The 11,059-nt window shown below is 41.6% G+C and overlaps 1 pseudogene; it reads left to right on the plus strand.

Moving 5' to 3' along the window:
* The first annotated feature begins 1,257 nt into the window (after positions 1–1,257).
* Positions 1,258–9,897, plus strand: LOC105980146 (annotated as a pseudogene).
* Positions 9,898–11,059: the final 1,162 nt, after the last annotated feature.

Consider the following 11,059-nt stretch of genomic DNA (forward strand, 5'->3'; position numbering starts at 1 on the left):
CAGGTCCCTTTTTCCTACAAATTCTGATCACCAAAGACACTTAAATTCCCGCTCCGTCCCATTTTTCCACCCAAGGGCACTCTTCCACTGTGCTGTTGCCACAAAAGACCCAAACATTGACTTTAGAACTGACAATGTCAATGCCCAAGGTCCTACCACCATCCCGCCGGCTCATCTTGTGAGCAAAGACATCATTCCAACACTTTTGACATTTTTGTCCTCAACTTCCACATGAATCAAAACACTATTTAAAAAAAAAAATTCTGGTCAGTGAGAGTAAGGGTCAAAGACATTCATTGTCCCTGCAAGTGACAATTGCTGACTGCTCATAGCACTGTGGTTTCTCTGTACATTATCTCATTCTTCCCATGCCAACCCTACATTCTCTAACCAGGATCCCCAGCTGGCTGAGCGTCTCTCACTTTCTCCAGAAAAGTATCTAAAGCACGCTGAGGTTAAGAATACTGGTTCTGGGGGCTGGGAAGGTAGCTCAGTGGTAGAGCGCTTGCCTCACATGCATAAGGCCCTGGGTTTGATTCCTCAGCACCACATAAGCAAAAAAAAAGCCAGAAGTGGTGCTGTGGCTGAAGCAGTTAGAGCTCTAGCCTTGAGCTGAAGAGCTGAGGGACAGCGCCCAGGCCCAGAGTTCAGGCCCCACGACCAACAAAAAAAAAAAAGAAAGAAAAAGAAAGGAAAATAATACTGGTTCTGAAGCCACATCGCTTGGTTTTCAATCCTTGTTCCAATACTCACTAGATGGGTAACTCTCCCACAAGATCAGTTTTTTGTTTTGGTTTTGTCATGAGGCTTGAACTCTGGGCTTGGGTACTGTCCCTCAGCTCTTCAGCTCAAGGCCAGTGCTCTACTACTTGAGCCACAGTGCCACTTCCAGTTTTCTGGTGTTTATTGGAGATAAGAGCCACATGGACTTTTCTGCCCAGGCTGGCTTTGAACCTCGATCCTCAGATTTGAGCCTCCTGAGTAGCTAGGATTACAGGTGTGAGCCATGGACGCCCGGCACCAGATCAGTTTTTTACATCTATAAAATGGGGTCAATCAAAGAACAATCTTTACATGGCTGCCATGAGCTTCAGAATCCCTATAAAAAATAATCAACCTCACTCTAAGGTTTGGTCTGAGTGGCAAAATGAACCTAGAGCCATAAGAAATGAAATGATGACTTACCCAAGTCACACAGCTAAATAATGAGCAGATCTGAGATTTGAACTCAGGTTTCTGCTGTCCAAGATTGTTAAAATGAATCTACAGAAGCAAACCCTTAGTGACTTCTTAAAGCAAGTCATCAGATGGCTAGTTGTAGTCAAATTAAGTTCTAGAGTAGATTACAGAAGGGGTCCTGGCTTGCCTGGTAGGCTGCATGAACACAGTCTTGGAGCAGACAGAGGAATATGTAAATGGACAGCTGAAGAGTAAGTAAGGGAATGTAGTTCTCCAAGGAAACAATGTGTAATATATCAGTATATTTGAGCCCAGAAGAGAAGGGTCTGAAGATACCCAGAAAGTAGTTCATTTCCTACTTAGACCTATTTTTATGAAATGGTTTTCTATTTTATTGATTCCTTTGTAATATAATTTGTCCAGTTTTCATAATAGTTGGTGATTTTTTCACTGACATATGAGTAAGGTAGATGTATAAAATTATGAGCAATTTGTAAAGAGTTGCTCCTTTAGGTTTCATTCTTTTTATGTATATGTCAATATACAAAATGCTAAAAGAATTCAAAGAAATACCAAAATCTAAAAAAAAAGAACAACTTGACTCTAAGCCCAGAACATTATAAGTGGCAAATGAATGCTAGACAATTTTAATGTTGTGCTACTATAATGCCCATCAATGTAAAAGTGAACTTAGGATGGCTTTTTTATATGGTTTTCTCATTGAATAGATACTAATTAATATAACAATGTCAATACTAGAATAGAGGCCACGAATTCCAAACGACTGTAAACCACCAGCCTTCTCCATAAGCATCCATGCTACCCCACAGGGTTGTTAAGATCAAAAGAAAAGGAACTGGGTAGCCAAATACCTAGGTCATACACATCTGACCCCTTCATGAAGAGCAAAGGCACAAGGCCCAGAGAGCCTGTGTCTGTGATGGAAATGGGTGGACAACTACACCAAATCTCTTCTCATGTCTCTGATGGGACATGACCACTGGTTACTTCTGAGATGAATTTATCACAAACTTAATCTTTCCTATGCCTAAGATCTCACATGAGTGACAGAAAAGTGACTCTCAGGAAGGAATCGCTAATGGTTCCTAAGTCAATAACATATATCAAAACAACATACTGAAAAAGGACAAAGGAGAAGCTAAATGGAGTGCACACACTTGAGGATGAAGCGGGGATAGTCTACTTATAGCCATACTGATATCTTCATCTGTACCTATTTCTCTCAGTGTCTGTACACAGACACAGACACAGACACACACACACACACACACACACACACACACACACACACACACACTTTATCCCCAATCTCATCTTTCTCATTTTATTCTGTTCCTTGAGACATGAGTCATCACGTATACTTATTAAAATGTGTTAATAAGAACTTCACAAAAAGAAAAATGAGGAAAATGAGGGAAAGAGAACAAAGCACATAAGGGAGTTTGGGTCCTAGTTAATAAGTAAAGCAGCACAGTTGGACAAACTCGAGTTGTGCTTTTGGGCTAGGAGCATACTGTTTATTAACTAAAGCTGCTAATCCTCTGGGTCCCATGAGACTGCATTGCATCTTTTAATCACATGAATTGTTTTCAACTCAATAAACCTACTTTGTGCATCTACTGGACAAAAGTACACATTTGGATGTGCTGGGAAAGATGAAACTCAAAAACACTTCTTTCCTTTCTCCCATGTGCATGCACACCCTGGGCTCACCTCCTGTGTGCGAGGTACAGTACCTTCTGACGTACAGTACGTAACCTGTAGAAGGGACTCAGCAAACAGTGCTTAGTGAATGAATGAAGGCATCTCTTTGGATACACAAACACAATAAAGGCATGGCATATTCTAGCAAGCAAGGCTATATCCTTTTTGAAAAAAAAAATACAAACAATCTTAACCCAGCTGGGCAATACCCATCATTTCAACATCCATTATTATGAAATCCTGTATTGCTATCCTTTCAATCATCCTAGCCAGGCTTCATTTATCATAGTACTACCTCACCCCTTCCTCAGTCTACCTCAGTCCAATTCTGGCATATTCCCTTTATTGCACATTTATTGAAACACCTGACAATTGATTTTGATTTTGCCAGAATATTTCATGTCGGACTTTTTGAACAATGCCACCATCTTTTCAGAAAGGAGCCCGCCAGCATTTAGTGTATTTCCATCTCATTCCACTCTGCCTTTTTATTCTCCCCTACTGGTTTAAATGGGATATTGACCGAGCCAGAATTTTGTGTCTTTGATACGATTGCCCTGAAGGAAGTGGAACATAAAGGAAAATTAGACCAGAAGCAGAAAGATAAGAAAATATTCAATCATCCAAGTGAAAAGGAATGAAAGTCTGATCTAAGGTGGTAATGGGCAAGGAGAAGAAGAAAGAAATGAGAAATACATTACAGAAGGCAAATGGTCTGGAAAAGCGATTGGGTGAGATTCAGATTCAGCAGGCTATGGTGGCCTGGTGATCCCTAAAGCACTGTGCTGTAGCAGAGAAAATGGCCTTCATGGATCGGAGTCACCAGAAACGTTGCTGTGAGAGGATGAAATGGGAACGCTGTTCTCAATAACAAGGAGTGAACAAGACAGGAGTCTAGTGGGGAGCACCTCATTGGAATCACAGAGGAAAAAAAGACGGTATAGTCTCCAGAATGCCAAGGTAAGACAAGGTAAGAATGACAACAATATATCCTTTGTCCTCTGTCCAGCGCTCACTCTTTTTCAATGAGGAATCAAATCATTATCGACCAGAAATACTGGCCATACTCTTATTCTAGCTGCCAGTGAATAAATAGCCCAGCGGACACAAGGACTCTGTTAGCCTGGCCTCAGTGATTAGTTCAAGTCTGGACAACTGATCTAAAAAAAGAGAGAGGAAAATTGCTTACAAGATGGAGATTATCTATTCTGAGACAGGAGGATAAAGTTTTCTTTTTTGTTCCAGCTAGTATGAATTACTTTATTTTCCCATTCTTCTGCCTTCCCAGCCATGCCCACACGCTGTAGTAATCAGAGATCTTTCAGTTCTATGTTAATAAAATCTCAATGCCAACTAGCTTAAGAGCTTATGACAAAGAAAAAGTTTACTTGGTTCCCACTATACCCTAGTATCTTCACCCTTGTAGAGACTTCAGGGGAGTTGTGTAATAAACATGGTGCATGCTCTGTCAGAAGAGGTTTGCTCTCCTAATTACAACAGCCTTCTTCCACTTATTCTCTGCTACAAACTCCAAACAATTTTTAAAAGACAGGCTACAAGATAATGCTACTTGACATTGCGCACACATACACCCACGTCTTTAAAAGTGCTGCAGGCTTTGATCTGTGGCTGTTTCTACAGCTCTTTCTTTTCCTGTGCTGGGCTTTTCAAGGTGAGAATTTAGATTTAGACTTTGATAGAGGTTAGGAATGAACCAGTAATAGTCCACAGTTAGAGAGAGAGCTGAGAAACTGTATGAGGTCAACAGCCACATTTTCTGCATTGAAGACACATAACTGTGCTAGATCTCAAGGTTTGCAGGACAATGATATGATATATAATCCATGCCTAGGTCCTCAATTCGAAGATGAACCAAATTCATCTTGCTCAACAAGGGTGCTGTGTGCTTTTCTAATGTCATTTCCAAGTTCAGCATAAAGTATCTCCATTTCTTGCTACCTTTTGTAAAGCAAATGTATATAGGTCTGTTGTTCACAAGGCCAACTGAAGTGATTATGTTTTTTATAGGACTGTAGAGAAACATATTTGGAAATATAGGGTATGGTGATTTGATAGAAAAACTTTCAGTTTTGGTTCCTCAACTGTAGTTGTAAAAATTATTGGGTTTCTCTGTGATATTTCCATTCATAACTCTGCCCGTGCCCTCCTATCCCCTCCTGTCTGGCCTCTTTTAGCTTCCCTTCTCTGTTCCCTAATCCCAAATACCCTTTCCCTTCCTTAGTTGGACAGAAATCATTAAATAATACCAAATTATTTAAACCCTGTTTACTAGAAATCCTATACTACTAGACTGTTAGAGGAAATCGGCAAATTACAAGAAACCTCGCTTAACTCACTTGCTAGCTCAATAAATAAAATCCCAGAGGAAAGTCTGGACTCATCATATAAATAATTACCCATATTTTTCTAATCCTTTTCCATTTGCAAAGATTTCACTCTCAGACTTGTACTTTAGTTAAAGAGAGCAGGTCCTGTTATTTGTATCCCCTTTGACAGCTGCTGGAATTAAGGTGCAGGGTGGTTAAGCAAATTTCCAAAGGTCAGACAGCTAATAAATGAGGAAGGGGTGACTCAGAGAACATCTTGGCTCTGTGTCTAAGACACAGCAGGAAGGAGGCTGGGATCTGAAACCAGAGCTTCTAAGAAACTGACCCTGAGACATTAGCCCAGTTACTTAGTGACCTAATTGGCTGGTCCCCTTCAAAACTATGGACAGATACTCAACCTACAGAATGAAGTTAGTGTCGGTTTCTTTCTCACTCCTTTCCTTCCAGGGCATTGAATGCCACTAGTATGTTCTAGCATTGACATTGCCAAGTCTTCATTAGTATGTAGATGTCAGCATGTTCCAGATAAAACCCATGCATGAGTCTCAATAACACTGAGATACTAAGCCCACCCCTATTCACGACTTCTCCTTTATTTTTTATTCTATAAAGCAACACCACCATCAACCCACTGCCCCAAACCTAAAACCTACAAGGCAGTCCATGCTCCTCCTCCCCTTTGCCCTTGTCATTTCTCTAGGCATTATATCTCTGAAACCCATTAAAGTGCCCTAAATCTGCCATCTCCATGGCCAGTGCTCTACTGTATACCCCAGTCCTGATGTTAGTGGAGGCTGCTTTTGTTCTCAGCCATTCTAGTCTATCCTCTGGGATGCTTTCTACTAGAAGTCTCTCTGCCAACACTCACACAATGAGTGACTTCCTTTGAAATATAGTTAAAGCGGCCACCTGGAAGTGATTATAGACTTGAAAAGGCTAGGAAAGTCACCGTCAGATAGCCACCTCATGAGATTACAGATGTAAGGAGGGACCCAGGTTGGCACAGAAATGACTTGCCCCAGTTCACATCTTGACTTGCTGACAAAACAGGGAACACTCATTCGGATTCATTCCAGTCTTCTTTAAAAAAAAATCAATGATCTGCTTTGTTTTGTTGGCACCATTCAATGCATGAATCAGTATTGCTAAAAACATTATCTATTGAAGGGATGGCAGTGAAGAACCCATTTTTGTGACTGGCAAAATCTGACTCTATTTTTCACCACTCTGTTCCAATAGCCTTGTGCAATGGAATAGACTTATGACTTATGGCCCACTTCTATTTGCCAACAGCACAGAAGGAAAGCAGTGTGAGATATTTGATGTCTTATTTTGACACAAAAATTGTAGTATGATCAACACTTCTTCCCCTTCACATAGCTTCCACTTCAAGAGAATGAATGTTCATTAGCTCCATATTAGCCCATGCTTCCTCGGTCTTTGTTCTCCTTCACAGTTCCATTCTTTGTGTCTGAACTCCTTCTCCATTTCTTCAAGTCCTGCCTTCTTTGTAGGCTCTACTTAAATATTATATGGGCCACAATGTTTCCTTGTCAGTTCCCTATTAGAAGTGACATTTCCTATCTCTGAACCTCCATTTCAGATTCTCCGTATCTCCCTGTAGCATCTACCACTTCCTAATTCATACTTGCCTATCTTTACTTCTTATTATCCCTCTTAGTTTATTAAAGCCTCAGTGACAACTGTAAAATGGGAGTTGAACTCATAATGCTTGGTGACAAATTGAAGACTTCCCATCTCAGCAGACCTTCCTGACAGAAGTTAAATATGTGGAGGTGTGAGGTGGCAAAGCTACAGGAAAGATACATGGATGCAAATATGAATAAGGAAATAAAAGTTAGGAATAAGCAGGGAGTGCTGGAATCGTGATAACAACATCGTGGTATATAGCAAACACATTCTTCCACCTGATTCCAGAGCTTCGCTGATCCCAGATGCCCTTTCTACCTCCTGTTCATCTGTGAGGCTGACTTCAATGATCCTCATTTCCCTTACTTTCCTGACTCTTCAGAAAGGTAAGCCTTGAGCTATAGGATTGCAACCTGTAGAACAAATGAGAACCTTAAAGAACTCTTCTGTAAGCTTCTTTTATGTCAAGCACTTAGGTCACCTGCTCTGGTTAGCATCATCCAGCACATGAGAAGAAGAATCTGTGTTACATAACCAAACACATCCAGTCAGAAAGAGAACTGAGACACAAACTGAGATACAAAAAATCGAGAGCTCAGCCTACTGTTGGCTTAAGTGATCTGTGAGGTTCTCAAATCAAATTCCATGAATGACAGCAATGATAATCAACCAGTAAAAAGAAACAGAGAGCTTGAGAGGTAGAAAATGTAGAAAACAGAACAAGAGAGAAATAAGGAGACAGTAAGAATAAAAACTTTGGATACCACACATATAGCAAAACATATAAAAGTATGCACATAGATACAAATGCTCCTTAAATTATATTAGGGTTTTGTCCTATTAAACTCATCAAAAGTTGAAACTTTCACAAGGTAAACTATATTTAAGGGGCTTAGAATAAAGCTAATCATTAAAATGCCTGCCTGGGCAAGCACGTAGCATTGGTAAGATCCTATGTTCAATCCCATGTAACACAGAGAGAGAAAGAGAGAGAGAGAGAGAGAGAGAGAGAGAGAGAGAGAGCTGACTATATCTATTCTTCCAAACTTCACACATTAGCTTAATCTACCTAAAACAAGACAAAAAACATAGGTAGCCTATATAATATTTTGCTTAACTTATTCCAGGTAAAGCATACTCAACCAGGAGGCCTTTGCTAAGCCTGACTCAGCCCCCTGTGCAGATCCAGAAGACTGCATCACACCCTACAGTTACCTATTCATGACATTTCACTGTTTTAATTCCCATGTTAATCTCAATCTCTTTCCCAAGGAGCAGACATGAAATTACATACTGAGGGCTGGGAAGGTAGCTCAGTGGTATGCATGAGGCCCTGGGTTCGATTCCTCAGCACCACATAAGCAGAAAAAATAAAAAAGCCAGAAGTGGTGCTGTGGCTCAAGTGGTAGAGTGCTTGCCTTGAGCTGAAGAGCTGAGGGACAGCACCCAGGCCCAGAGTTCAGGCCCCATGACTAGACCCCCCCTCAAAAAAAAGAAATCATCCTGAAAGGCAGTTCAGGATGGGAGGCCTGACTGGTAACACCACCCACAGAAGATAGAAACAGTGGTATATGAGCCACAGAGCCAGGCCCTGAAGTCAGGTGGCAGCAATGATATTGGGGACAGAAGCCTGGAGTACAAAAGTCAGCATGTATATTCTCTACATGCTCTTTTCCCAGGATTCTAAATGGGCTTCCAGGATGTGGTCAGACCTTAAGAAGTAAAGGAATTCTCAACCACTAGGAAAATACAGTCATGATCAGATTAGCCTGATGTTCAGTGAAGGACCAGGGCCATCAACCATTTGTACTGTTAGTGCTGATTCCAGGGAGGAATGGACAACAAAGGAGATCTCCAAAGGGAACTGTCAGGATAGAATAGGAAGGCAAATAGCCAAAGGACCAGGATGAAGATAGGAGGTATGGCCTGAAAGGCTGAATCTGTCTAGAGAAAAGGTTAAAAATGCCACAGGGGTTCTCAAAGATAGTATCTCTCTAGACCGCAGACCACCAAAATAGTTCATCTGAGTACTCATGTGCTCTTCTGTACAAGCACCTAGGGTAAGAATAGTAATGGAGGGTGCTAGATATTTGTTGGATGGAGGGAGGGAGGGATGGAGGTCTGGATGGCTGGATGGCTGGACACAGGGATGGATGGATGGGTGAATGGATGGATGAATGGATGGATGGATGGATGGATGGATGGATGGATGGATGGATGGATGGATGAGGATGGATGGATGGGTGGGGGTTGGATGGATGGATGGATGGATGGATGGATGGATGGGTAGGTGGATGGGTGGATTGTAACTATAGGATTAGTCAGAGATAATTGTATCTCCAGAAGTCATACAAACACATCATTACTCAGGCAGTAAATCTCTTTAACCAGGAGGCTAGAAGAACCAGATGCAAAGCCAAGATATTTCTTAGCAGCTTCCTGGAGCCCCAACCCCAGAGGAAGGCAGCCAGGCCAGTGAAAAGGCCAAATCATCAGCCAATATTGTATGCCTTATACACATCTTGTTTCTTGATTCGGTACCTATATGAAGAATGGAAACTGGACTGATAGATTATAGTCTGAATTCTTCCTCCAGGAAACCTTAGTCTTTGCTCTGAGGACTTTCAACTAATAAGAAATCCCTTCTCCCTCAACCTCTGAAACACACACATCATATACATTATGGAGGAAAATCTGCTTTAATTGAAATTAACTGTAACTATTAATCACATCCACAGAATATCTTCACAGCAACATCTGGACTGGTGTTTGGCAAAATAAGTAATCAGTATAGGCTAGCCAAGTTGGTACAGAAAATTAGTCATGACGGACACACCTCTACTAGCTTCCAGGAAACTCCTAGGGTGGAATAACCAATCACTCAAACAAAACACAAGCTCTTGGTATTCCGATGCTGATTTCCTTAGCCTCCCTTCTAGATTCTCGCAAGGGAAGACACAAGATGGATGAGAATTACCAGTTTCCAAAGTGTTAGCGAGGTGCACAGAAGCGGTGAGTGGCCTTCCCACCAGCTGACTCACATGTGCATGCAGGGCAGGTCTCCCTTTTCAGTGCCTTTCTATACCCACGCAGGGCTACCTGCACAGGCACCCTGGGCCTCAAAAAGGAGCTCTTATATCATCAGATGGGGATCTTGCCCCAACCTGCCACCCATGGCTGGATTGGGCCAAATGGCTTTTATTGCCAGACCCAAGCCACGTGCTTTCTGCTTAGCTTAGCTGCATTTTGGTGTCATGGGAAAGTATGCACACACCCCTGCCCTATGTGAGCCAAGGGGAAGTACCCAAAATGCACTGTGGGAAAGCCTGGCTGGGGTGGCTATAATTCAAAGCCTGGCACTGGTAGACACCCGGGAGAAGTCGTTGGCTTGATTCACTGACTCATTCAGGCCCAGACCTGATGAGAAATCAAGATTTATTGTTTTATGTAAGCATCTAAGCATGCATGTCTGCATGTACATGTGTATATATGTACATGTGTATGTACACAGACACACAGACACACAGACACACAGACACACAGACACACACACACACACACACACACACACATATATATATATATATATATATATAAACAAGGAAGCCATTGTCTTCCTAAGAGACATGAAACATCTTTCCTCTTTGGAGGTTGGGTTTGCAATCCATTGGTTCTGTTCCTCCAAAGAACCCTGACTAGTCTATAGTTTCCACTAAAGAGTTTATTCAGAGCTCACTAGTTTTTACATGAATTGTGTGTGTGTGTGTGTGTATCGTACACCCAAATTTTTCTACTTGCATAAGGATTAGCTATTAAAGAAAATCAGAAAAGATATCTCAAAGGTAACAAAGCTTCTTGTTTATTTCTTATACCATTCTGGAAGCCAGGATTTAATATGGTCATTTTTTTTATAGATAACAGCAGGCATCTCAGAAGAAAGCCTACAGAGTTGCCTAGATTCTGAGTATCTAGGTATCTGCTCAACTCTGACATTCAGCCTGTGCAGTACGAAGGTCTCCACGTTGTAGCTGGAAGCAGGCTAGGGCTGAGGCAGCATTGGGTATCATTAGGCTTTGTCCTCAGACTCAAATTTGCCAAAGGACAGCTTGGGGCTCTAAAACTCTGATTTTGCAGGCACCAAATTGCTATTTTCTTTG

The sequence above is a fragment of the Dipodomys ordii genome, unplaced genomic scaffold, assembly GCF_000151885.1.
Source record: "Dipodomys ordii isolate 6190 unplaced genomic scaffold, Dord_2.0 Scaffold8, whole genome shotgun sequence".
NCBI classification, from domain to species: domain Eukaryota; kingdom Metazoa; phylum Chordata; class Mammalia; order Rodentia; family Heteromyidae; genus Dipodomys; species Dipodomys ordii.